We start from the raw sequence: 27,378 nt of genomic DNA on the forward strand, positions 1-27,378 counted from the left end.
CACTACCCAAAATCAACATTTGCACGAGTTGCTTAGGAATAACCTTGCTGGGAGTTCAGAAGAACTCGGCCTGCACTTGACATGGCAATTGGCTGTTGTAAAAATTGAAGAATAGGGAACAGTGAGTAGCAAAGTTTAAGCAATTAAAGAGCAATATTTCACTCTATTAATAAACAATTCTAATTTACTAAAACCTCCTATACCCTGGGAATAGAGAAACCAGAATCCAATTAACAAAACCAATTGGCGACTTTGTTTCTTGTGCAATATGCATGAAATTTGCACATAGAATATGTAGAATTATCTGGTCAGCATGGTCACAATAGTAAGATCTACAGGGATTCCAACAACAATAACTTGTATTTATATAACCACCTTTACTGTAGTAGAACAACCCAGTGCCTTTCACAACAATGTTACCAAACAATATTTGACACCAGACCATATTTTGAGATATTAGGAATCGCGACCAAAAGCTTGGACAAAGAGGTAATTTAAGGAAGGAGTGGTGTAAAGGAGCAGGGAAAAGAAGAAAGATTTATGAAGGGAATTTGAGATTAGGGCCCAGCCAGCTGAAGGCACGGTTGCCATGGTGGCCCATTAAAATTGGGGTAGTGCAAGAGACCAAAATTGGAAGAATGCAGAAATCTGAATGTTGTAGGCTAGAGGAGGTTACAGAGATAGGGAATGGCAAAGCCATGGGGGGATTTGAAAACCGGTATGAGAATTTTGAAATGATGATATTGCCTAACCAGGAACTAGTGCAGGTCAGCAAGCACAAATATGATAGGTGAACAGAACTTGGCTGTCCATATCCAAACTCACACCAGGTTTTGGATAAGCTCAAGTTAAGTCGTCGGTAAGGTGGGAGACTGCCAGAACAATGTAAGAATAGTCAAATCTAGAGGTAGTAAAGACATAATTGAGGGTTTCAGCAGCAGCTGAGTTCAGGCGGGGAGGGGAATAGTCAGGTGACATTGTAGAGGGAGAATTAAGCAGTCTTAGCGATGGAGTTGATGTGTGATCGGAAACTCATCTTGGAGTCAGATATGACATCAGTGTTCCAAATGGTCTGGCTCAGCTTCAGACAGGGAGAAGGATAGACTCAGAGGTTCAGGAATGGACTTTGGTTCCCACTAACAAAAAGACGATGTCTTCAGTCTTCTGCTCATCAGAATTAGATGTTGCGTTGCATAATTAAGCAGTTCCATTCCACATACTGAGCTTGAAAATCATTTAACTCGTATAAAATTTATAACTCTGAGCCTGTCCATCTATTAAAACTGCATAAGGCGGATATGCTATGACCTGAATTTCAGCAGAAGGCGGTTAGCTAATTACCTTTCCTTCCTTCCTCTCCTGCACTCTGTGACTAACAATACATATATATATATATAGGGGCAGTGATATATATTTGACCTGAACACTCTCGTTTCCACCAGCACAGAATTTAACAGATACCACCTCACTGATCATTGTGGGAGCGTTGTCAGCAGGGCTTTAATGCATTCTTCCTAGTGGCCAGATAAGTTATGATATTGGAGGAAGACTGCAGCAGGTTGGTTAATCATTCTAAGGTACTGGATCTCTAGGGTTAAAGGAGACCAGCTGGAGGACAGTTGTAAGGGGATGCGCCCTGAAAACACAAAATGTGTGGATTCACATTTCTCTAGAAGCGAGAAGTCTGAAGGGTGACCTGATTAAAAAATCTTTAAACTTATGTAAGTGTTTGATAACGTAGACATAGAGAAGATGTTTCCACTTGTGGGGGAATCCAAAACTGGTGGTCATAAATATAGTCATTAATAAATCCAATGGATAATTCAGGCAAACTCCTTTACCCAAAGTTTGATGAGGAATGGTTGAGAGGAGTTGCTCTCAGAGCAGAGAAGGTTGAGAGGAGGTTTGATAAAGGTGTTCAAAATTATGAATGGTTTTGATGGAGTAAACAAAGAGAAATTGTTTCCTGTGGCAGGAGGATCAGTAACCAGAGGACACAGATTTAAGGTAACTGGCAAAAGAACCAGAGGTGACATGAGGAAGCTGTTTTTTGCACAAGTAGTTATTGTGATCTGGAACACTGCCTGAAAGAGTGGTGGATGAGATTCAATAGTAACTTTCAAAAGAGAGTTGAATAAATATTTGAAGGGAAAAATATTATAAGGTTATGGGGAAAGAGCAGAGAAGTAGGACTAATTGGATAGCAGTATTAAGAAGCTAGCATAGTCATGATGGGCTGAATAACCTCCTCTGTGCTGTATCATTCTATGATTCCATGGATAGCATCGATGCATTTAAGGGGAAGCTAGATATGTAGATGAGTAAGAAAGGGATGGGGTTAGTTGAGATGGGGTGGGAGGAGGCTCATGTGGAACAGTTAGGTTGAACAACTCATTTGCTGTAAAATTCTTTGTAATGCTTCAAGAGAATCCAAATTTCCTATTAATCACCATTGATGAGCTCAGTCATTCCAAATAACGGCTAGCAGTTTGGTAATTCAGTATTTCTTAGATTTATCCTCCTATATGTTTTGAAGGGTTGAGAACAGTTTTTCAATCATGTCTGCTTCAATATGGAAATACACCTTCCTGCACACTTCCCTCTCTGACATTGACATTACAGTTTCCTACTCTAATACTCTCCCAGAACATTAAACTTGTGGAATAATCCATGCCTCCTCCTCCTCCTTGAAATCCAGGCCATTTAATGTGGCTGCTGGAGGGTCCTGTGATGTAGTGGTCAAGTGACTGAACAAGTAATCCAAAGCCTGGGCATGATGGTTTGAGAATGTGAAATTTAGATTGCAAAAAAAATCAGGAAATTAAAAAGATGGTCTCAATAAAACTGATCCTGAACCTGTTGATTTTCCATAAAAACCCAACTCTTTCGGAAAGGAAACCTGCTATCCTTACCTGACTGGGCCTACACTCTAAACTTGCTCTGCTCTGAGACCAACTTGTCTCATCCACTCCCTGTGGTAACAAGTTTCACATTCTCATAGTTTCTGGGTAAAGAAATTTCTCCTGGATTATCTATGATTTCAGTCGACAACCAACTTGGGTGTCCCTTGATTGCTCTCAGAAGTAAACCAGAGTTACTCAGTTGTATTAAGCCCCAAGAAAGATCTTTTCTTTTTCTCTTGCTCTTTGTGTCTTGCACTATGCGCTTGAGCCATGCATAAATCTGTAAATAATCCAGATGTGCACCAGTGCTTTTTGTGTGACGTATATAATAGCTAGCTTGTAGAGTCACAGAATAGTTACATTGCAGAAGGACACCATGACACCATTCAGTTTGTTGTGTCTGGGCCGGTTCTCATACGAGCATACGAACAAGGAGCAGGAGTAGGCCATTCGGCCCCTCAAGCCTGCTCTGCCATTTAATAAGATCATGGCTGATCTGATAGTAAGCTCAAATCTGCATCCCACCCAACTCCGACAACCCGTCACCCCCTTGTTTACCGAGAATCTATCCACCTCTGCCTTAAAACTATTCCAAGACTCTCTTCCTGAAAAGGTGGTGGAAGCAGAGACCCAAAGACTCAAGAACCTCTGAGAGAATCTTTTTGCCTCATCTCCATTTTAAATGGACGACTCCTTTTTTTTAAAAAAAAGTGACCCTTAGTTCTAGATTCTCCCACAAGAGGAAACATAGTCTCCACATCTACCCTGTCAAGCCCCCTCAGGATCTTATATATTTCAATCAAGTCACCTCTTACTCTTCTAAACTCCAGCATACACAAGCCCAACCTGTGTCAAACCTTGCCTCACCAAGATAACCCACCCATTCCAGGTATTAGTCTGGTAAACCTTCTCTGAACGGTTCCAATGCATTTACATCCTTCCTTAAATGAGGTGACCAATACTGTACACAGTGCTCCAGATGTGGTCTCACTAGTGCTCTGTATAACTGAAACATAACCTCCCTACTTTTGTATTCAATTTCCCTCTCCATAAATGATAACATTCTATTAGCTTTCCTAATTACTTGCTGTACCTGCATACTAGCCTTTTGTGATTCGTGCACTAAGACACCCAGATCTCTCTGAATCTGAGCTCTGCAATCTCTCACCATTTAGATATTATGCCTTTCTTTTATCCTCCTGCCAAAATGGACAATTTCACATTTTTCCGCATTATACTCCAGAGCTTTGCCCACTCACTTAACCTATCTATATCTTTTTTAGCCTCCTTGTGTCCTCTTCACAAATTACGTTCTTATCATTGTGTCTTCAGCAAATTTGGCAACCATCCTTCATTCAAGTCATTTATGCAAACTGTGAACAGTTGAGGTGCCAGCATTGATATTTGTGGCATACCACTTATTACATCTTGCCAGCCTAAAATAGACCCATTTATACCTACTCTCCACTTCCTGTTAGCCAGCCAATCTTCTATCTATGCTAATATGTTACCCCCTATACCATGAACTTCTATTTTCCGCAATAACCTTTATCAAATGCCTTCTGGAAATCTAAGTAAGGTACATCCACCGGTTCATCTTTATCCACAACACATGTTACTTCCTCAAAGAACTCCAGTAAGTTGGTTAAACATGATTTCTCTTTCACAAAGCCATGTTGACTCTGCCTGATTACCTTGAACTTATCCAAGTGCCGTTACAGCTTCTTTAAAAATAGCTTCTGACATTTCCCCTATGACAGATGTTAAGCTAACTGCTTTCTGTCTCCCTCCCTTTTTGAATAATGGAGTTACATTTGCTGTCATCCAATCTAATAGAATCTTTCCTGAATCTAGGGAGTTTTGGAAAATTAAAACTAATGCATCGACCATCTCACCAACCACTTCTTCTAAGGCCCTAGGATGAAGTCCACCAGGACCCGGGCACTTGTCAGCCCGCAGCTCCAACAATTTACTCAGTACCACTTACTTCTCTGGTGATTGTAATTTTCCTGAGTCCCTCCCTCCCTTCCATTTCCTGATTTATAGCTGCTTCTGGGATGTTAATTGTATCTTGTATAGTGAAGACTGATGCAAAATACTGTTCAATTCATCTGCCATTTCCATTATCAATTCTCCAGACTCACTCTCTGTAGGACCTACGGTCACTTTGTTAATTCATTTCTTTTTAAAATATTTATAGAAATTCTTACTGTCTGTTTTTATATTTCTGGCTAGCTTTCTCTCGTACTCTAATTTTTCCCTCCTTATTAATCTTTTAGTCATCCTCTGCTGTTCCTTATATTCTGTCCAATCTTTTCACCTTCCACCTGTCTTTGCACAATTATATGCTTTTTCTTTAAGTTTGATACTATCTTTAACTTTTCTAGTTAACCATGGATGGTGTTTCCGATCCTTGGACTTTTTCTTACTCCTTGGAATGTATCTATTTTGTGTATTCTGAAATATCCCCTTAAATGTTTGCCACTGCATCTCTATTAACCTATCCATTAACCTAATTTTCCAATTCACTTTAGCCAACTCTGCTTTCATGCCCTTTGTAATTGCCCTTTTTTAAGTTTAAAAACGTAGTCTCGGACCCATTCCTCTCTCCCTCAAACTGAATTATAGTCGTTGCTACTTAAGGGTGCCTTCACAAGGGGTCATTAATTAATCCCATCTCATTGCACAATACCAGGTCTAGTATAGCCTGCTCTCTGGTTGGTGCCTGAACATGCTGTTCTAAGAAACTATCCCGGAAACATTCTATGAACTCCTTATCTGAGCTACCTTTGCCCATCTGATTTTTCAGTCCATACATAGATTAAAATCTCTCATGATTATCACGGTGCCTTTCTGACAAGCTCCCTTTATTTCCTCCTGTATGCTCCATTCTACCATGTGGTTACTTTTATGGGACCTGTAGATGACTCCACCAAGAGACTTCTTGCCTTTACCATTTCTCATCTCTACCCAAACTGTTTCCACATCCTGGTTTCCTGAACTTAGGTCATCCCTCTCTATTGTGCTAATACCGTCACTTACCTATAGGCCCACCCCCTCACCTTTCCCTTGCTTCCTGTCCTACCTAAATGTCCTATACCCTTTAATATTCAGGTCCCAATCCATGCCCTCCTGCAGCCATGTCTTTGTAATGGCTATCAAATCATAGTTACTTCTTTCTATGTGCACTCTCAGTTCATTTAGTTTTATCCCTTTACTCTTTTTATAACCTCTAGTCTCCACTGTTGATTTATTGTTAGATTTGTGTACTCTGTCCCTTCCTGTCATAGTCTGTTTTTCATTTCCTGTAATAATGCCTTTCTCTTTTGTCTTGTCTATACCCTTTGGTTTACCACATCTTCCCAAATTTGTATCCTTGCCCCCACTACTTAGTTTAAAACCCTCTCTACTTCCTTCATTATGCAGCTCGCAAGAACACCAGTCCCAGCATGGTTCAAGTGTCGACCGTCCCAATGGTACAGGTCACACTTTCCCCAATATTAGTGCCTGTGCCCCATGAACCAGGCTTTGAGCCACACATTTATCTCCCTAATCTGATTTGTCCAATGCCAATTTGCACGTGGCTCAGGTAATAATCCAGAGATTATGACCTTTGAGGTTCTGCTTCTTAATTTGGTGTCAAGCTCCTCATTCTGGCTATGCAAAACCACCACCTTTGTCCTGCCTGTTGTTGGTACCAACATGGACTTCGACGACTGGGTCCTCCTCCTCCCACTGCAAGTTCCTCTCCAGCCCCAAGCAGATGTCCCAAACCCTGGCACTGGGCAGCTGTCTGGACTTTCAAATTTTGCTGCAGAGAACGGTGTCAATCCCTCTGACTATACTATCTCCTACTATCACTACATTCCTTGTAACTATCCCCACTTGAATGGCTTCCTGTACCATGGTGCCATGGCCAGCTAGCTCATCCACCCCAAAACCCACACTCACATTCAAACAAGCAGAAAAATCCTCAAACCTATTGGAAACTCCTGCCCTCTGGGCCCTCTTACCTGCCTCACTTGCAGTCACACCCCCCCTGTCCCTGACCACTGACCAAATCAGAAGACATCCTAAGGGGTGTGACGGCCTCCTGGAATATCGTGTCCACGTAACTTTCCCCCTCCCTGATATGCCTCAGTGTCTGCAGCTCGGCCTCCAGCTCAATAACTCAGAGCCAAAGTTCCTGCAGCTTCAAGCACTTACTGCAGATGCATTTACCCTGGATCACACCAGTGTCCAGAAGCCCCCGCATCCCGTAGTTGCAGCACGTCACCTGCCCTGCCATCTCTAATATGTGTTAATTAATTGCTAATTAATTATAATTAATAATGCTTACATTTCCCAATTGGTTTTGGCACTGCCAGTAAACCTTACAATACTGATAAAACAATACAATACTTATTATACTGATAACACTAATAATACTAGTTATTGGCTCACCTGCTCCTCCTGCACCAAAGTGGAAATCAAATACTGGAGGCTGAAAAAGAGTAGAAGAGAAAAAAAGGCACCTCCTCATCACCCTTCACCGAACTCCCCACTCAGCACACTTTACTTCTTGCAGTAAACCTTACCTAAAGCATCTCTTTACCCCTATAACCAAATTCTCACTTTAAACCAAATTCCCAAATATACTCACTCGGTCTCTGTCTCACCGAGGCCGAAGTCTCCCCTCTGTGACCGTGCACCTCTTACTGGAAGAGCAACTCACCTAGTCCCACACTCCTACCTTTCCCCCATAGCCCTGCAAATGTTTTTGCTTCAGATAGTTATCCAATTCTCTTGAAGGTCATGATCAAATTTGCCTCCACTGCAATCTCAGGTGAAGCATTCCGGATCTTAACCACTCGTTGCGTAAAAATGTTTTTCCTCATGTCACTATTTCTTCTTTTGCCAATCACCTTAAATCGGTGTCCTCTGGTTCTCAATCCTTCTACCAATGGGAACAGTTTCTCCCTATCTACTCTGTCCAGACCACTCGTGATTTTGAAAACCTCTATCAAATCTTCTTTTAAGCTTATCTAAGAAGAATAGTGCCAGATTCCCCAATCTATCCATGTAGCTGAAGTTCCTTATCCCTGGAACCATTCTCGTGAATCTTTTCTGTATTCCTTCTAAAGCCTTCACATCCTTCCTAAAGTGTGGTGCCCAGAACTGGATGCAAAACTCCAGTTGAGGCTGAACCAGGGATTTATTTAGGCTTATTATAACTACTTGCTTCTGAACCCTCTGCCCCTATTTATAAAGCCCAGATTCCATATGCTTTATTAATCACTTTTGCAACCTGACCTGTCAACTTCAATGATTTATGGACATACATAAGGTCCCTTTGCTCCTGCATCCCCAAATTCCAGGAGTTTGTGGTAAAAGTTTTAAATTGTTTGAATGCTATGCTGTGGTTCATTTCCGGTGATATTTTCACCATTCTTGTTGCTTTTCTTTCTTTCGTGGAATGCGAGTGTCGCTGGGAAGACCAGCATTTGTTGTCCATCCCTTATTGCCCTTTAGAAGGTGGTGGTGAACCACCGCAGTCCATTTGGTTAGATGCACCCAGTGTGCTGTTAGGAAGAGAGTTCCAGGTGTTTGGTCCAGCGACAGTGAAGGAACGTCAATATAGTTCTAAGTCAGGACGTTTTGTGGCTTGGAGGGAAACCTGCAGGCGGTGGTGTTCCCATGCATCTGTTGCCTTTGTTGTGCTTGGTGGTAGTCTCTGACGAGTTGCAAATGGTCCTGAACACTGTGTGACTATCCCCACTTCTGACTTTACGATGGAGGGAAGGTCATTGATAAAGCAGCTGAAGATGATTGGGCCTAGGCCACTACTCTGAGGAGCTTTTGCAGTGATGTCCTTGGGCTGAGATGATTGACCTTCAGTAACCACAATCATCTTCCTTTGTGCTAGGTATGACTCCAACCAGTGGAATATTTGTCCCATTGATTTCCATTGACTTCAGTTTTGTCAGTGCTCCTTGATGCCACACAAGGTCAAATGCTGCCTTGATGTAAGGGCAGTCACTCTCGTCTCAGCTTTTGATTTTCAGCTCTTCTGCCAATGTTTAAACCAAGGCTGTAATGAGGTCAGGAGCTGAGTGGCCCTGGCTAAACATCAGTGAGCAGGTTATTGCTGAGTAAGTGGCACTTGATAGCACTGTCAGCAACACCTTCCATCATTTGGCTGGCGATTGAGAGTAGACTGATGGTACAGCAATTGGCTGGATTGGATTTACTGGGTAATTTTCCACATTGTAGATGCCAGTGTTGTAGTGGAAGAGCTTGGCTAGGGGCATGGCTACTTTTGGAGCACAAGTCTTCAGTACTACAGCTGAGATGTTTGTCAGGGCCTGTAGCCTTTGCTGTACCAGTGCCTTCTGCCTTCTTGATATCATATGGAGTGAATCAATTTGGCTGAAGATTGGCATCTGTAATGTTGGAGACCTCAGGAGGAAGCCGAGATGGATCATCCACTGTTATCAGTTATCTAGTTGTATAGTGCTTAATGCGAGTTCTTGCCATTGCACTGTTTTGTAACATTTCATGACATTTTTTGCTTTTATGTGTAGTCTTTTGATTCTTCCCACACATTCTATGACACTGAGTTGTAGGGTCTTAATGAAGTCTTCGTAGTCATAATTAGGTTAACCGTATGTATTTATTAACTCAAGAACTATGTACGTATATACAGTAAAGGGTTCAGGCTAGGAGCTGTCTCCATGTTTGCTTGTATGCACGGCCCTGTCCAACACTAGACTTATCCCGAGGTGTGGGTTTTGTGTTCTCTTACATCACTGTGTGATGTACTGTACTCAATCCCACGTTAACCCTATATGTGCCTGACCCTTATACTACAGTGTGTTAGCTGAGTAGCTTTAAGGATGTGAAGATGAGAGCAGACAACTAACTAGCTGCTATAATGAACTGCAGTTGTATTTTCTTATTGTGAGAAGCTCCATCATTTTAAAGCAACGATAAGCACCCACTGCAAACAGTTTCAATTGTTTTTGAAAAGGTAACTATTTAAACCTTCTGATGATAAGACCACATCTGAGTTGCTAAGCAATGGAGATGGTCAGTGGAGGCTGTACATTCCTTTTATTCTGAGTTTGGCTTTAGGTGCCAGTCTTTGTGGTTTGAGATTTGCATATTAGCAAGAAGCAGTCACTCATGATTGGACCAGGTGCTGTATATAATTTAATGGCAAAACAATGAATTAGATGTTCATTGGAGGGGAACAAAACTGCACCTGGGGCAAAAACTAGTGTTGCTGTTTGAGGCTGAAAGTACTGGCTGAATAATTTTAGATCAGGTTGATGCATATATGTGCTACTTAAAGGCTTCTGTTCACAAACCAGTTGTCTGCTGATGGAGGTGAAATTTGATCACAGTTGAGAAAAGAATCTGTGTCCTTGCAAAGTAAATCAGTCCATTAAATAAACTGCCGGCATTGGCTTTATTATTCAGCCTGTAATCTAATGTTGTTCTTCCACTTTAAAATGAAGAATGCAGTTGTTGGCTATAATAAAAGCTTTTAACTAAAATGCATCGTTGTATTTAAAAGGCGGAGCCTTTTCATTTTAAATAGCTGCGTACCTTGTTGATTGGCTTTGCATACAGATCACGGGCGCAGTCACTACCACCGAGCTGAGGGAAGCTCCTGGTTGCAGTGAGATGTGTGGTGTTACTGATTGGCCATTACTGCCTTGTACTGGCATAGAGTGTCGTTCCTCCAGGCCTCTGATCAGCTCCTTTCTCCATGGCAACTTAAGCTGATGGTTCCAGCAGGGAAGAGGATCAGTATTCTTTCTGAAGGTGCCATTCCAGTTGAAGTGACATGCTTGCATGATTATATCCCACTGGTCTGCTGTATGTAAATGAAGGGTAATGGTGAGCTCACAGCCAGGGGATGTAAAATGGGAAGCACTTCCAGTTCCATAAGGAATCCATGAAGATGTTTGAGTAACCGAGGCTTCAAATGTGTTAAAAAGGTAATTCATTTACGCTACTACAGTGGAATACATTAGCGCTGGAGTGAAGTGAAGTCTTTTACGGTAATGAACAGGGTAGCCGATCTCTCTTACAATGCGTTATGTCAATAAATGAAAATTTAAAATAACTTGGTCACGCTAGAGGCGATGAAATACATAATGTGAACCATACTTAACTCAGGCATTGTACTGATTATGCAATCATTACCAGTAAAATTAATTGAGAATCTGATGCATTCACGCTAGAGGAGAAACTGAAGTTTGAGCAAATGTTTAGACCGTTGTGGCAACCCTCCTGAACTGAAATCTAGCGATCCATGAAGCAAGCAATATAATTTAACTGATACAAAAAGACCCTTCAGTTTTAACCTAGTAACGATGACTTGTGAGCTTTGGTTTGTGCTTGTGGCTTCTCCTTTACAAGCTGGTAGAGCAATGCTCGTGTTCCTCAGAGAGTAACGCTATCAAGGAGCTGTAAGATTCCTTGGGCAATTTCATTCAAGACTTTTCCTTTTGCAAAAGGTTATGTTCGGTGACATTAGGAGTATTGTAAATTGTCTAATGGTGAGTTGGCAGTGTACTAGTACTTCTATTAACCCTTTGCTGTTTGGCATTTATGTGCTGGCATGCGTTTTCCTCAGTGCTTACTGCTCATTTCTATCCCACTTTTGTTTATTTTCTTCACTTAATTTCTAACTAAATTGTAATACCTAAGATCACGTTTCCCTTTGTCTGTTTATATTTTATTTATTACTGTCTAATAGTCTCCAGTTGACCGCCACGTGCTTAGTTTGTTCTGCTCTTATTTTGTATAGAGGAAAGGAGACCGATATGAAGATCAAACGTTTGTCATTCATGTCACAAACTGTAAAATACATGCAGTTTTTAACAAATTCCTCTGAAATAACAAATTAATAACTTGAATTGAGCTTTTTTTTCTTATCCTTTGACTGAGGTGTTAAAGCAAGATCATGCCTGCTCTCTCAGGTGGAAGTAAAAAAAAAAAATCCCATGGCATTATTTTGTAGACAAGCAGGGAAGTTTAGGCCTGTGTCTTGGTCAATATTTATCCCTCATTCAGATCACTAAAACAAACTACCTGGTCATTACCACTGTTACTGTTTGTGGGAGCTTGTTGTGCACAAATTGGCTGTGATGTTTTACATTACAACAGTGTCTCCACTTCAGAGTGCTTCATTGGCTGTGAAGTGCTTTGGGACATCCTGTGTTCGTGAAGGGCACTATATAAATGTTAAGTATTTCTTTTAGCGAAAGGCTTAATTATTGTGCTATAATTAGTATTTGCATAAAGTGCATGGCTAATGTATAATTAGCTAAGCGTACTTGCTTTGTTTAATTCTCGGAGTACAAATGCACCAAACACTAGAAGCTGTACCACAGATTAGCAAGGCCATAAAAAAAAGTAAACCAAATACGCGGGCTTTATTTCTAGAGGGATAGAATTGAGAAGTAGGGAAGTTATGCTAAACCTGTACTGAAACTTGATTAGATTACTAAGAGTACTGTGCGCAGTTCTGGTTGCCATATTATAAAAAGGATTTAGAGGCACGAGAGGGTGCAGAGAAGATTTGCAAGGATGATACCAGAAATGCCTGGGTTTACGTACCAGGAAAGCATGAAAAGGCTGGATTTCTGTCTCTTGAAAAGAAAAAACTAAGGTGTGGCATATTCAAAGTCTTTAAAATTATGAAAATTTTAGAATGATACAGAGACCATAGCCAGAGGCCATCAATATTTGATAGTCATCAAGAAATCCAATAGGGAATTCAGAAGAAACTTCTTTACCCAAGGAGTGGTGAGAATGTCAAACTCGTTACCAAAGGGAGTGATTGAAGTGAATAATGTGGATGCATTTAAGGGGAAGCTGGACAAGCTTTTTTTTAACATCTTTTTCACAGGATGTGGGTGTTGTTGGCTAGGCCAGCATTTGTTGCCCATCCCTAATTGCGGTTAAGATGGTGGCGAGCTGCCTTCTTGAGCCGCTGCAGCCCATGTGGTATAGGTACGTCCACAGTATTGTCAGGAAGGGAGTTCTAGGATTTTGATCCAGGGACAGTGAAGAAACAGTGATGTAGTTCCAAGTCAGAATGGTGTGTGGTTTGGTGGGGAATTGGTGGTGGTGTTTCCAAGCATTTGGTGCCCTTGTCCTTCTAGGTGGTAGAAGTTGCAGGTCTGGATGGTACTGTCGAAGGAACCTTGGTGAGTTGATGCACTGCATCTTGTACAAGAAAGCAGGCACGATCTTGATTTAACACATGCCACTGTGTGCCAGTGATGAAGGGAGCAAATTAAGGTGGTGCATAAGGTGCCAATCAAGCGGCTGCTTTTGTCTTGAATTGTGTTGGGCTTCTGGAATGTTGTTGGAGCTGCACTTATCCAGGTATTCCATCACACTCTACTTGTGCCTTGTAGATGGTGGACAAGCTTTTGTTTGGGGTGGGGGGGGGGGCGGTGTCAGGAGGTGAATTACTTGCTGCAGAATTCCCAGCCTCTGACCTGCTGTTGTAGCCACAGTATTTATATGGCTAGTCCAGTTCTGTTTCTGGCCAAAGGTAACTCCCAGGATGTTGATAGTGGGAGATTCAGTGATGATAATGCTGTTGAATGTCATGGGGAAATGGTTAGATTCTCTTTTGTTGGAGATTTCTTGGCATTTGTGTGGCATGAATGTTACTTGCCACTCATTGGGCTAAACCCAAATGTTGTCCAGGTCTTGCTGCACATGAACATGGAGGAGTCATGAATGGTATTGAACATTGTGTAATCATCAGCAAACATCCCCACTTCTGAACTTATGATGGAGGAAAGGTCATTGATGAAGCAGTTGAAGATAGTTGGACACTACCCTAAGGAACTCCTGCAGTGATGTCCTTGATTGACCTCCAACAACCACAACCATCTTAATTTGTGCTAGGTATGCCTCCAACCAGTGGAATGTTTGTCCATGATTCCCATTGACTCCAGTTTTGCTAGGGCTCCTTGATGCCACACTCGGTCAAATGCTGCTTTGATGTCAAGGGCAGTCACTCGCACCTTACCTCTGGAGTTCAGCTCTTTTGTCCATGTTTGGAGCAAAACCGAAATGAGGTCAGGAACTGGCAGAACCCAAACTGAGCATCAGTGACCAGATTATTGCTGTGTAAGTGCCACTTGTTAGCACTGTCGATGACACTTTCCATCACCTGCTGGTGATCAAAAGTAGACTGATGGGGTGGTAATTGGCTGGATTAGATTTGTCTTGCTTTTTGTGAACAGGACATACCTGGACAATTTTCTACATTGTCAGTTAGATGCCAGTGTTGTAGCTGCACTGAAACAGCTTGGCTAGGGGTGCAGCTAGTTCTGGAGGACAAGTCTTCAGTACAACTGCAGGAATGTTGGCAGAGTCTATAGTCTTTGTAGTACCCTGCGCTTTCTGTTAGACACAACAGGTGCTTGTTGTGGAAGAGTGAGTCCAAAGTTAGTCCTTTACCTCATGCTGGTTTATTCTCAAGAGAGCTCTTCACTGTTGCAGACTCTCCTTGTCCCTTCCACCCTGGAGTACCCATTTATAATTATTTTGATACCATTTTTATAACTCTTTTGATCTGTACCCATTTATAGGTGAGCCAATGCCCCATCATCTGTTTTGACAAGGCATTGTCTTAACAATGTAATTGCTATACAATGTAATTGCCAGTCAACAAAAAGATTATTATTAGATCTTGACAATGTAATTAATGATACATTGACACCTTCAACCATTTCTTATTATAACATGAAGTGAATCGATTTAGCTGAAGACTGGCACTTGTGATGCTGGGTCCTCAGTAGGAGGCAGAGATGATTCATCCACTTGGTAAGTCTGGCTGAAAATGATTGCAAGTGCTTCAGCCTTGTCATTTGTACTGATGTGCTGGGCATCCTCATCATTAAAGATGGGGATATTTCTGGAGCCGCCTCCTCTTCCTGTTAGTTGTTTGATTGTTCACTACCATTCAAGACAGTGTGGCTGGACTGCAGAGAATAGATCTGTTGGTTGAGGAGCTGCTTAGCTCAGCCTTTTGCATGCTGCTTCTGCTGTTTGGCATGCAAGTAGTCCTGTGTTGTAGCTTCACCTCATTTTCAGGTATGCCTGGTGCTGTTCCAGGCATGTTCACCCCCAGTCTTGATGGTAATGGTAGAGTGGGGGATATGCCGGGCCATGAGGTTACAGATTGTATTCAAATACAATTCTGTTGCTGCTGATGGCACATAGCACCTCATGGATGCCCTGTTTTGAGCTGCTAAATCTGTTCTAAATGTTTAGAATTCTAAATTTAGCATGGTGGTAGGGCCACACAACATGAAGGGTATCTTGAATGTGAAGACAGGACTTCATCTCCTCAAGAACTGTGTAACGATTGCTCCTACCAATATTGTCTTGGACAGGCACATCTGTGGTAGAATGGTGGGGACAAGGCCAAGTAGTTTTTTCTCTCGTTGGTTCCTCACCACCTAGCAGCTATGTCCTTCAGGACTTGGTCAGCTCAGTTAGTAGTGGCACTACTGGGTCACTCTTTGTGATGGACATTGCAGTCCCCAAAGTACATTCTGGGCCCTTACAACCCTCAATGCATCTTCCAATTGGTATTCAACATGGAGGAGTGCTGATTTATCAGCTGAGGGGGGTGTGGCCGATGGTTTTACCCAATACCATGAGACTTCATGGGGTCCAGAGTCAATGCTGAGGATTCCCAAGGCAACTTCCATTTGAGGGAGGAGGGAATAGCGGTATATGCTGATAGATTTGGTTGAGAAAAGATAGGAGAAGGCTCAAGTGTAGTGTTAAACACTGGAATGGACTGGTTGGGCAGAATGGCCTGTTTCTGTGCCATATATCCTGTGTAATCCTATGTAATTAAGGTTTTTGACATGCAAGAAATGAGTTTTCCCTGATTTTTGAGGAATTAAAGGCTTCAATTTGTGATGGAAAAGCTGCAGCTCATAGATTCAGTTTTGCTCCAGTTCAACTAAGTGATGTGATCTGCTATTTAAAATGGGAGTTCTGGAAGTACCACATGAATGGCACCTTGTTAACTAACCACAGGCTATTAGAAGCAAAGGATGAGCCACTTGGAGAGATTTAGAAGAAATCTAAAATAATCAGCACTTCACGTCAGCCCTAAAGCAGAATTGCTGAGATTCCAGGTTCACACCTGATCCTGCACAGGTTAATATTTCGGCTTAAGGAACTTCTCTGCGGCACAACACGCGTGTTCATTTGAAACAAAAACAGAAAATGCTGGAAAAACTCAGCCGGTCTAACAGCATCTGTGGAGAGAGAAACAGTGTTAATGTTTAGAGTCCGTATGACTCTTCAGAGCTACAGAGAAGTAGAAATGTGATGAAATTTATACTGTTTAGGGGTGGGGGGCGGTGGTGGAGCAGGTTGTTATGACTGATGCAGTTGATAAAGTGGAGTTATTTAAAAATCCCAGAGGGAAACTTAAAACTATAGGTTATGACAGTTGCTTAAAGTGTTATGTTTGAGATGCGACTCTAAATTCAGGAATCAGGCCATCAGTTCGAGGTTTTGCATTAAACTAAAGGAAACATTTTGTTAATTTACTATATGCGCGTGGCTACAAATTACTACTATCATAACTTCAAACAATTCCCAAACTAATCTCCATTAAGGCAATAGCAACCTATAGAATTAACCAAACACCAGGCAAAGCATTTTCACCTTAAGAATTCAAAATGAGGTTATTTTCACTTTGATTCCTGGGGAGTCAGTTGGAGGCTTGTAGCTCCCTTTTGATCTTACATTGTTTCTGCTCTGCACAGCCAAAACGGTTGTCTTGTTATACCTACCACTGCCCATTGAATGTTAATTCTCATTGTATCAACAACCTCTGAACTAAAAATAAAAACAAAAAACTGTGGATGCTGGAATCCAAAACAAAAACAGAATTACCTGGAAAAACTCAGCAGGTCTGGCAGCATCGGCGAAGGGTCATGAGGACTCGAAACGTCAACTCTTCTTCTCCGCCGATGCTGCCAGACCTGCTGAGTTTTCCTAACCTCTGAACTAAACCTCTTTAACAATAAAACCCCTTTCATAGATCAATTTTATTAGTAATATTGACATATCGCTTGGGACCTGCTAGATAGGTGTCAGTTTTCACCCCACTTCTTGAATGCTTTGTTCAAAAAAGTGCAAATGCATGCTACCTCTCTTACATATCAAAACTACCACACAAAGCACGCAGACTAACTGCTTTAATCCAATTAAGACACATCCACAGACTAAACCTCTGTTTTAAAAGAAAAATATTTTCCAATAATATTATATACATTAATATCTTCATGACGCAGGTGAAGGCCAGCGATAGGTCACGTGTGCTTATCCTTTCCTGATATCACATTCTGCTTTCTTAGCTTTATGCCACTATCAGCACCTCCCTTAGCCCTTACCACTACCATTAACACTCCATTTGTCCTTTGTCCAGCGATAGGTGGGGGCAAAGGAGAGATTGACAAAGATGTCATGGACAAAGGGAATGTTAATGGTAGTGGCAAGGGCTAAGGGAGGCACTGATAGTGGCATAAAGCTAAGAAAGCAGAATGTGATAATAGCAGGAAAGGATAAGCACTCGCTGGCCTTATATCCTGCTTCACCTGCTCCACCCACCCTCCTCCTTAAACAATATAAATTGCATCACATTTCTACTTTAGCTCTGAAGAAGTCATACGGACTCGAACGTTAACCCTGTTTCTCCCTCCACAGATGCTGTTAGATTTGCTGAGTTTTCCCAGCATTTTCTGTTTTTGTTTTAGATTTCCAGCATCCACAGTATTTTGCTTTTATCACACATGTTCATTTCCTACTTGAGATTCTGAATCGTTCAAGAAAAGTTTCAAAGGGAAGGAGAGGTGTGGCTAACACCTCATTCACATTCACAGGATGATTGCTATTAGAACAATAGCAGAATTCCTAAAGGCATTTCATTTTATAGTGAGCAGTATGCTCTGAATTGCTTCCAGTTCCAAAGACTAGAAACGGTCTGTATTGACCAAAATTGAAGCTGTTGCTGTCCTGTGCAGCGAGGACTTGATTCTACCCCTGACACTGATGTGATATTAGACAGATGGCCAAACGATCTCTTGTATGGCCATGAATCGCAGAACCAGATGGGAAAGTTTGTTTCTGTACACTGAGCAGTCTTGTCTGATTGATTTTCATTAATTTTATAATTGAATTCATACAGGATTCACTCCAGAATGGAATGTGTAATCTAAAAGGGTAATCTAACAGTGTAACCAGCAATTAAATCCTGGGCATGATTCAGTTTAAGTGTTTTGATGTCTTGCATCCAAGATATTCCATTCAGTGCTTTTGTTTAATTGCAACTTGATTAATTAAACATCAGGAAGACTGAAGCCTTTGTTTTCAGTCCCTGCTTAGAACTCCATTCCCTAGCTACCAACTCCATCCCTCTACCTGACAACAGCCTGAGATTAAGCCAATTTGTTTGCAACATCGGTGTCACATTTGATCACAAGATGAGCTTCTGATCCCTCCTTCACGCCATCACTAAGACCACCCATTTCCACTTCTAATGTTGCCTGACTTCACCCCTGTCTCAGCTCAGCTGAAACCCTCATTCATGCTTTTGTTACATTTAGACTTGAATATTCCAATGTTCTCTCCCTAAGCCCTGTAAGCTTGAAGTTATTCAAAGTCCTGCTGCCTGTGTCTTAATTTGCACCATGTACTGTCCTGGTGCTCACTGATCTACATTGGCTCCTCAGCCAACATCTTGACTTTCAAATTCTCATCCTTGCTTTCAAATCCCTCCATGGCCTTTCCCCTCCTTATTTCAGTAATCTCCTCAGCCTTACAACACTCTGAGATATCAGTGCTCCTCGTAAGAGCTTTCCTCCTTTAAGATACTCATCAAAACTTCAATCTTTGACCTAGACTTTGGTTTTCTGACTTGGTGTTATACTTTGTTTTATAATGCTCCTGTGAAGTACCTTGGGACATTTTATTATGCCAATGGCACCATATAAATATAAGTTAGTGTCTCTGAGGGTATTAATTGCATGTGCAATGGAGCCATAGATTGCACAAGTGCACTTCATAAACCAACATGGCTAATTGAAAAAGAATGGTAAGAGAATGGTAAGAGCTACACTAAAGTGTTCTGAAACAATAGTGATCCTGAAGCTCATTGAATGGAGTATCTAATTCAGCTACCTCCAAGCTCTGATATTTTGTGATTGTTCCAGCAACAATATGACACTTGCAAAATGAACTATTTATTTGCGCACAGCAACCTATTGTTTAGTTGATGATCCATTCCAAGCCTACAGTTTAAAAAGGGCAAGTCCTCTGTTAGAATGAGAAGAGGCATAACAGTCAGGGGAATATCATGCACAAGCATAGAATACTATAGCACAGAAGGAAGTCATTGTGTCTGTTCTGGCTGTTAAAAAGAGCTATCCAATTAGCCCCACAACCTTGTTCTTTCCCTATAATCATGCAATTCTTTCATAAGATCATAAGACACTGGAGGAGCAAGAGTCGGCCATTCGGCCTATTAAATCTGCTCCACCATTCAGTAAGATCATGGTTGATCTGATTGTGACCTTAACTCCACTTTACTGCCTGTTCCCTATAACCCTTGACTCCCTTGTCAATCAAAAATCTGTTGAACTCAGCCTTGAATATAATTAATGAACCTGCTTCCACTGCTCTCTCTCGAAGAGAATTCTAAAGACTGATGACCCTCTCAGAGAAGAAATTCCTCTTCACCTCAGTCTTAAATGGGAGACTCCTAATTTTTAAACTATGTCCCCTAGTTCTAGATTCCTACATGAGAGGGATCATCTCCTTGGTATCCATCCTCCCAAGCCCCCTCAAAAGTTTATGTTTCAATAAGATCACCTCTCATTCTTTAAACTCCAATGAGTATAGGTGCAGCCTACTCAACCTTTTCTCATAAGATAACCCCTTCATCCCAGGAATCAGCCTAGTGAACCACCTCTGAACTGCTTCCATTGCGAGTATATCCATAGGCAGGTCTCACCAATGCCCTATTCATCTGCAGCAAGACTTCCCTGCTTCTATACTGCACCCCCCTTGCCATAATGGCCAACATTCCATTTGCCTTCCTAATTACTTGCTGTACCTGTATGCTAACACTTTCTGATTCATGTGCAAGGAGATCCAGATCCTTCTGACCTGCAACATTCTCAGTCCCTGTCAATTTAAATAATCTGCTTTTCTATTTTTCATATTAACATGGACAACCTCATGTTTTCCCACGTTAAGCTCCATCTGCTAATTTTTTTGCTCACTCACTTAACCTATCTATATACCTTTGCAGACTCTTTGTATCCTCCTCACAACTTACTTTCCTACCTATTTTTGTATCATCAGCAAATCTAGCTACAATACAGTCAGTCCCTTCATCCAAGTGATTAATATTGATCGTAACTAGTTGAGGCCCCAGCATAGATTCCTGCAGCACTCCCCTAGTTTCAGTTTGCCAACCTGAAAATGACTTATTTATCCCAACCGTTTCTGTTAGTTAGCCAATCCTCTCATCCATGCTAATATATATCAACTCCAACAACATGAACTCATCTTGTGCAGTCACCTTTTATGTGGCACCTTATCAAATGCCTTTTGGAAACCAAATACACTACATTTACTGGTTCCCTTTTATCCACCCTGCTTGTTACGTACTCAAAGGACTCTGTTAAAATCTTGGAAGAGAGCAGTAACTTTAAGAAATCCAAAATTCCAGTTATTTGCTAAAAGAATGAAGCCACAAGATTCCATGGTTTAAACAGAAGAATCGTTACACTACAGAGTCAAACAAAGCAAACACTAAATACTATCTCAGGTAATGATCTATACTCTAAAACCCAAAATCAGTGTAAATTAAACATGAATTATCAGGCAAATTGCAGTCAATTATAAACTATAAATTATACATTAAATGGCAGATACAACTGATGAGACAGATCTTATGAATTGGCTCGGCATTCCACCCAGCATATATGTCATCAATCTGTCAAAAAGCTCTTCAAAACTGTCTTCCTCATGAAGAATTTTAGCTTTTTTTCTAGGATTTAGCCTGATTCGCAGCCAACAGCAGAGCACAACCAACCTAAGTTCCACTGGTACAGTCTTCACCAAAAATCTTTCACGTCTACAGAACCTCCTCAACTCTGCTTACAAAGGCCTGCATGGTGTAGATCCACCAATGTTTTCTTCAAGTAACAGAAATAGCTGCAGCAACTATATGTTTGCTTATTCTCAGCTTCTGGATCTAGCCTCTGTCTTCAGCCTCCCTGTAATGCACCACTGGAATCATCATCTACTGAGTTCAGATGGCTGTGTGTTCTTTGTTTCATCCAGTTTCTGTTCTCCCAGAAGGTTTGGTGTCTAATCTCAGTTTCAGCCTTAGTTTCCTTAGAAACTGGAAGGGCCAGTTTCCTTTCTCAGTTTTCCTCTTAAGTTAGGGTCTACCTCGAAAAATGCAAGCTTTGAAACCATAGATTCCATCGCAACTCTAATAAATTTGTCAAACTATTTCCATGGTTCACGAAATCTTGTTGACTCTGCCTGATAGTATTGTGATTTTCTAAATATCTAGCTACCTCCTTAATAATGGATTCTAGCATTTTCCCAATGACAGATGTTAGACTAACTAGCCTGTATTTTCCTGCTTCCTGCCTCTGCCCTTTTTTGAATAGTGGCGTTATATTTGCGGCTTTCCAATCCGTTGGGACTTTTCCAAAATCTTCAGAATTTTGGAAGATTATAACCAATGCATCCACTATCTTTGCAGCCACTTTTTTTAAAGACTTTAGGATGCAGGTCATCAGGTCCAGGGGACTGGTCAGCCTTTAGTTGCATTAGTTTTCTTAGCACTTTTCTCTGGTGATCATGAATGTTTTACGTCCCCCTCTCTCTTTTGTCCCCTGCTTTTCTAATATTCTTGGGATGCTTTTTGTGTCTTCTACTGTGAAGGTAGATACAAAGTACATGTTCAAAGTCTCTGCCATTTAGTCATTTGGTGCGCAGAACTTGAGTATTGCTAAAAAAAAAAGAGACATGTCCAAGCTTTTTGTCTTGCACTCATCAGGACACTTTGTAAGAATACCAATATAAGGGGAAAACAACAATTTACACTATGTGAAGAGAGTGCTGATTGGTTGGCAACTGGCATTGCCATGGAGAATGTACCAGTGATGATGACTGACAGTTAACTGCCAAGCATAGTTTGAAATTTAAACCAAGCAGCTTGCCCCTGATTGGTCAAGGCATTGCCCTGAGGAATGATTCAGCGAATGGCTGTCACTTATTTTGTTTAGCTGAAAAAGGCGCAATGTGTGTACATGTTCTTTCTCTCTGCAAAGAACAGGCCCCCGTGTGTTAAAATATGTAAGTTCCAGAGCAAGCAAATGTGCCACACTGTGAGCCCAACTAACGATCTTAAATTGGTTGTCAGCGTAAGTTTTAGCACACTGAGGATTATTTAGCAAATGTTGTCCAATCGCAGATTCCCATCTAATGTTGGGCACTGTTTTGAGTTTGGTTGGTTGTGTATGGTCTGTATTTTTTGCTTTGCGTACACTGGCTGGGACATGCTGTTTGATATGATCTTCCAGTCTTTGGGACCACACTAGCACTAAAATTCATATGCCACATTACTCATTTGTGTGAGTAATCTTTTTGGCTTGACGGCAGCATCATGTTAGTGGCAAATATCACTCGTGTTGCTACCGCATAGCAGCAGTGTGAAACAGCTAGCATCGCCTGTTGCTCAAATTTTTGAGATACCTCGCCCTTCCAGGGTAACCTGAGATAGACTGGGCACTTTTCAAGGCTGAAAGTTACAGCCTCAGGCCCCTTCATGAGTTTACCTGATATACAGCGCAAAATGATCTGATCAGAGTAGCCATTATCCTGTAGGATGCCTTTGATGCGCTCTATTTCAGCATTGAGCTTGCATGGTGAGCAAATGACTCGGGCTCTATTTTCAAGGTTGGTGGTGAGACCAATCTCAGAATGTGGAACTGTAAGAATCCCAACATGTATATTGACCAATGAAGGTAGGCTTGCAGTCAACTGTGATAGAGATCTCCTGGCAGATTTCTCAACAAGTACATCAAGGAAGGGGAGTTCATTTAACTGCTGCATTTCAAAGGTGAATTTGAGCGCTGGATGGAGCCCATTAAGACATGTAAAGAAATTGTTACATGCAGCTGCAGATTTAAAAAAAGCAAATGTATTTTGCACATATTGGAAATATGCAAGGGGTAGGAGGTTAGGTGCCATTCCATCAAAGACACATTTCTCCATCCTGCACTACAAAATTTTCCCGATCTTCTGGCTTACCATTAATCTTCGCAGCATTTTACATCCTTTCAATTTGATACTATTCCTTTTGTAGGATCTATCTTTCTCAACGCATATAATTTTGTTGAGAGTTAGGAAATATCTCCTTGAATGCCTGCCACTGTTTCTCTACTGCCTTAACTTCTAACACATTTTCTCAGTCCACTTTAGTCAACTCTGTCTTCATATCCTTGTAATTGCCTTTGTTTAAGTTTAAGACCCAAATTTCTTGCCCTCAAATTGAAGGTGAAATTCTAGCACATTATGATCACTCTTACATAGAGGGTCCTTTACTATAAGGTCATTTATTAATCCTGTCTCATTACATATTACCAGGTCTAAAATAGTCTGTTCCCTAGTTGGTTTCAGAAAGTATTGTTCGAAGAAACTGTCCCAAATACACTATGTACTCCTCCTCCAGGCTACCTTTGCCAATTTGATTTATCCAATCTATATAAAAATTAAAATCTCCCATGACTGAGGTACGTTTCTTACAGGCTGCTATTATTCCTTGATTTATACTCTGTCTTCCATTGTAGCTACTATTGGGGGCATTGGACCACTCCGACTAGTGGCTCCTTTGCTATTTTTATCTCCAGCCAAACTGATTCTATGTTTTGATGCACTGAACCAAGATCATTTCTCACTATTGTAATAATCACATCCTTGATTAACAGAGTTACCCGATTTCCTTTTCTTCCTGTCCTTCCGAAATGTCAAATACTCCTGAATATTTAGGCCTTAACTGTGGTCAGTTTGCAACCATAACTCTCTAATGGCTATTATGTCATCCTCATTCATTTCTATTCGTGTATCAATTTGTTATGAAAGCATTCAGAAAAAGAGCCTTTAATTTTGTTTTACCATTTTCCCCAATTCTGACCTTATTTATTGGTGCACTCTTAAATTTGTATGCTCTGTCCCTGTCACACCTGGTTATCATTAACTGCACCCCCACCACTCATCACTATTTAGTTTAAAGCTCTCCCTACAGCCCTAATTACACAATTCTCCAGGACAATGGTTTCAGCATGGCTTGGGTAGAGGCTGTCCTAGCGATACAGCTCCCTCTTTCCCCAGTACTGGTGTCAGCTGTGTCCCATGAACCAAACCCATTTCTCCCACAGCAGTCTTTGAGCCACATGTTCAATTCTCTGACCTTATTTGTCCTATGCCAATTTGCTCACAGTTTAAGTAGTTATCCAGAGATAATTACCTTTCGTGGTGCTGCTTTTTAATTTAGTCCCTAGCTGCTCATACTCCAGTCAGCATAATTTCTTTCTTAATCTTACCAATGTCACCACATGGACCACAATGCGGGATCCTAATGCCCACCATCCTCCCACCCCCACTCCAAGTTCTTCTTCAGCTGAGATGTCCTTAACCATAGTCAGTTTGCTCATTCTCCCTGCAAATCCCGCTCTTGTCTACAAAGGCTGCAAGAATCCTGAACCTGTTGGACAATTGTAAGGGCTGAGACACCTCCATTGCTACCTTTTGGACCCTGATACCTGCCTCTCTTACAGTCAAACCCTCTTGTCCCTGACCATGGACCAAATCAAAAGTACCTAGCCTAAGAGTTGTGACTGTTTCGTGGAACAGTGTCTAGGTTCTGCATGCCCCTTTCCCCCCCCCACATCTTGGTGTTCCTTGAGGTGCAGACACTTGCTGTAGATGTGGTTGCTGTGGATCACACAGGTGTCCACCAGTGCTCACATGCTACAGCTGCAACACATCACCTGCCCTGCCATTTTTATTTTGTTTTTATTTAACTAGTAAGGTTTCAAGTTTAGATGATCACTCAATGATTATCTGTAGTTTATGGTATGGTGTTTAACTAGTTGCACTATAAAATTAATATTATACTCATGTCTCCCCACTACTGGTTTAAACTACTGCCACACCTTAGAAAGGAAAAAAAACTTAAAACTCACCAATTAAATTACCTACCTGAACATCTATTTAATGCTCTGGGCTTCAGCCCTCGGGTCTCACTATCTCCTCCTCTTTCCCATTTTGTAAAAGGCCAGAACAGCACACCTCCCTCACAGCACTGAATTTCTTCATAAAACTATGGAACCATAGAACACTACAGCACAGAAAACAGGCCATTCGGCCCTTCTAGTCTGTGCCAAAATATTATTCTGCTAGTACCATTGACCTGCACCTAGTCCATAACCCTCCAGACCTCTCCCATCCATGTATCTATCCAATTTATTTTTAAAACTTAAGAGTGAGCCAGCATTTACCACGTCAGATGGCGGCTCGTTCCCCACACTCACCACTCTCTGAGTGAAGAAGTTCCCCCTAATGTTCCCCCAAACCTTTCCCCTTTCACCCTAAAGCCATGTCTTCTTGTGTTTATCTCTCCTAATCTAAGTGGAAAGAGCCTACTCGCATTTACTCTGTCTATACCCCTCTTAATTTTGTAAACTTCTATCAAATCTCCCCTCATTCTTCTACGCTCCAAGGAATAAAGTCCTAACCTGTTTAATCTGTCCCTGAAACTCAACTCCTTAAGACCCGGCAACATCCTAGTAAGTCTTCTCTGCACTCTCTCAATCTTACTGATATCCTTCCTGTAGTTAGGTGACCAGAACTGTACACAATACTCCAAAGTTGGCCTCACCAATGTCTTATACAACCTTACCATAACATCCCAACTCCTATACTCAATACTTTGATTTATGAAGGCCAGTATGCCAAAAGCTTTCTTTACAACCTTGTCTACCTGTGACGCCACTTTCAGGGAATTATGTATCTGAACTCCCAGATCCCTTTGTTCCTCCACACTCCCCAGTGCCCTACCATTTACTGTGTATGTCCTACCTTGGTTTGACCTTCCAAAATGCAACAGCTCACATTTTTCTGCATTAAATTCATCTGCCATTTTCTGGCCCATTTTTCCAATTGGTCCAGATCTCTCTGCAGGGTTTGAAAGCCTTCCTCGCTGTCCACCATGCCTCCAATCTTAGTGTCATCAGCAAACTTGCTGATCCAATTCACCACATTATCATCCAAATTATTGATATAGAAAACAAACAATGGTCCCAGCACAGATCCCTGAGGCACACCACTAGTCACAGACCTCCAGTCTGAGAAGCAATCATCCACTACCACTCTGTCTTCTCCCACACAGCCAATTTCGAATCCAGTTTACAATCTCTCCATGGATACCAAGTGTCTGAACCTTCTGAACTAACCTCCCATGTGGGACCTTGTCAAAGGCCTTACTTAAGTCCATGTAGCCAACATCCATAGCCTTTCCTTCATCTACTTTCTTGGTAACTTCCTCGAATAACTCTACTAAGTTTGTTAAATATGACCTACCACGCACAAAGCCATGCTGACTATCCTTAATCAGCCCTTGGCTGTCCAAATAATTATATATCTGATCTCTCAGAACACCTTCCAATAATTTACCTACTACTGACGTCAGGCTCACTGGCCTGTAATTACCTAGTTTACTTTTGGAACCTTTTTTAAACAATGGAACAACATGAGCTACCCTCCAATCCTCCAGCACCTCACCTTTGGCTAAGGACATTTTAAATATTTCTGCCAGGGCCCCTGCAATTTCTACACTAGTCTCCCTCAAGGTCCGAGGGAATATCATGTCAGGCCCAGGGGATTTATCTACCTTTATTCGCTATAAGGCAGCAAGCACCTCTTCCTCTTTAATCGCTATATGTTCCATGACACTACTGCTTGTTTCCCTTCCTTCCTTATACACTCTGCCAGTTTCCTGAGTAAATACTGATGCAAAAAAACTGTTTAAGATCTCCCCAAATTCCCAGATTTATGCACTCTGTCTCATTGCGCCCATGTACAACTTACTTGCGTATGTGTTGAACCTTCTGTTTTATACTAGTTCAGATCCCAGTGAGATGAGTCAACCACAGATGGTTAGGGAACCAGTTCTAACTAGTTACCCAACCAACTACCCTGCAGGTGTTTCTCAGGACCTTGTTTATCATGAAGACTGAAAGAAACCACAATTTACTGTTACAGTTAAATTAAATGCAAAATTAATGAGATTTTAGAAAGAGAGCAACCCTTAAAACACCCTCATTTACCAAATTCTCTA

The 27,378-nt window shown here is 41.4% G+C and overlaps 1 protein-coding gene across 4 annotated transcripts in view; it reads left to right on the top strand.

Moving 5' to 3' along the window:
* LOC121285630 (membrane-associated phosphatidylinositol transfer protein 2) overlaps positions 1 to 27,378 on the top strand; it is a 405,846-nt gene that overhangs the window by 120,802 nt on the left and 257,666 nt on the right. The window contains exon 1 of one of the 4 annotated variants that reach the window (XM_041202264.1): positions 10,589 to 10,888. The exons of the other annotated variants lie outside the window; for them this stretch is intronic. The gene's annotated coding sequence lies outside the window, so the exon portion shown is untranslated. Of the gene's footprint in view, positions 1 to 10,588; positions 10,889 to 27,378 lie in introns of those variants that run through there. 4 annotated transcript variants of the gene reach the window in all.

This window comes from Carcharodon carcharias, chromosome 13 (assembly GCF_017639515.1).
Source record: "Carcharodon carcharias isolate sCarCar2 chromosome 13, sCarCar2.pri, whole genome shotgun sequence".
Lineage (NCBI taxonomy): Eukaryota > Metazoa > Chordata > Chondrichthyes > Lamniformes > Lamnidae > Carcharodon > Carcharodon carcharias.